We start from the raw sequence: 1,916 nt of genomic DNA, 5'->3' as shown, positions 1-1,916 counted from the left end.
CACATCCTTGTTCGGTATATATTTTATTGAAGAAACAGAAGCTTTACTACGAAGCCACGAAAACTTTAAAAATCTTTATTGCATTCACGTTAACGATATAGCTTGGTAATATTTTTACCTAGTCCACTCCGCCATGTCTTTTCCTATAATTCTGAGAACAGGATCAACCCACATCCCTATCCGCTAGCTACATGAATCAAACAAAGATAATACATGATGTTGAGCTGAAAACAGAAGCTTTGCCAAAAAAAACCACCATGCAAAGGCATAAATTTTCAACGTCTGTAATTTTTTTCCGCTTCCCGAGCTCCACATCAGGGCTTGGGGCATGAACCATTTCGTCGTAAAATGTCCCCTCGTCGTAAAACTCGTCTCGGCTGTATTCTCATTTTATTTTGCTTGCTTGTAGGCCAACTGATGGCACCCTAAATGACACATTTCGGCGAATATTGTGGTCTAACATTCCGGACGATACTCTGGCTAAATTGTGTGAAGGAAATTCATTTAGATATTTGCAATACTGTTGAAGAATCAAAAATGTATCACATTTACGCAGTTTTGCTAGGACTCTTGATTATGACATCAAAGGACATGTGTAATGTAGTCATTCCCATAAATGAGATGTATGCAAACACTTTTCAGTGGTGTGATGGCTGTCTGAGTGGATACTTTGCCACGTTCGAGCGCCACCATGTCGAGATAAGTCTAGCAGGAAATGAGATCGTCTGAAAAGGGAAATGTTTGCGAGATTAGTGCATGTTGATAATTCGGTGGGGTGTGAAGAACATTATCAAGCACTGTAGTGTGGCAGGCAGTCAAAACTTTATTTTAATTTATGATTTATACAACAATTATAATCATTTATACAAGAGTTATAATGGTAATTGAAATCTCAATCACCAAGAATACATAAGCCATCAAATTTAATTGCTTTCACTTATTTGCAAACCAGATGTTTTTAGGTGCTAATTATTTCCATATATTCATTAATTGGTAAATGACTCAATGATTGACTGTTGCATATCTAACGATACTCATTATTTGTAAATATAAATATTTGTAACGCTTTGCGTAGTTATACGTCAAATTGTCGGTTGTGCCTCAAATTCAACATTCTACTTTTACACATTCTGTACATTAATTCTGAACTACTTTTTCATTGTCAGGAATCGACTTCAAGCAAAAACTAATCAACCTAGACGGAGTGCCAATCAAGCTGCAAATTTGGGATACCGCTGGTCAGGAGCGGTTCCGAACGTTGACCACTGCCTACTACCGGGGAGCGATGGGAATACTGCTGATGTACGACGTCACCAGTTTGGAGTCCTTCAACAACCTGTCCTATTGGCTACGAAACATTCAGGAGGTAGGCATCGACCGACGAAACTCAATTACATCTACCACAACCCCCGCCGGATGAGTGCAGCCGTATATAATTGTAATTGCCGTTTTTCCATTTCAGAACGCTTCGCCGGACGTGGTGAAGGTACTGGCGGTAGCAACAAGTGCGAGTGCAACCCACCACAGCGGGCCGTCGACAAGGACCGAGGAGACAAGGTATGAAGGTGTGCCGAACCATTTCGACACAAATTTTCATCAACAACCCTGGAACTCACTGCAACACAGTTGCGGAGTCCTTAGACGACACGAAAGCACTAAAAAGTGTAGACAAGGAAATCAGTCATAGTAATGTGCCATTTCGCTAATCTCATCTTGGCTCATGCCGTGCACTTCTCTGGGTGGGTGTATGATGAACGACTTGTACGATGTACCTACCTGCCATAGGAAGATGGTGGGAATTTTCTTCGGGTGGAAAACTCATGTTTAACCTGGAGAACTGTTCGAATTTGTGCAGAGATTATTACCTGACTTTGAGTTTGCGATTAGTGCTGGACAGAAGCCAATCGGCTGCCGTT

At 41.1% G+C, this 1,916-nt stretch overlaps 1 pseudogene; it reads left to right on the top strand.

Annotated features, from left to right (window-relative positions):
• Positions 1–688: 688 nt before the first annotated feature.
• Positions 689–1,563, top strand: LOC134204142 (ras-related protein Rab-8A-like; annotated as a pseudogene).
• The last annotated feature ends 353 nt before the right edge of the window (positions 1,564–1,916 follow it).

Source organism: Armigeres subalbatus, unplaced genomic scaffold (assembly GCF_024139115.2).
Source record: "Armigeres subalbatus isolate Guangzhou_Male unplaced genomic scaffold, GZ_Asu_2 Contig422, whole genome shotgun sequence".
In the NCBI taxonomy this organism is placed as follows: domain Eukaryota; kingdom Metazoa; phylum Arthropoda; class Insecta; order Diptera; family Culicidae; genus Armigeres; species Armigeres subalbatus.
Note: the sequence above shows the minus strand (reverse complement) of the source record. Positions and strands in the feature narration are given on the sequence as shown.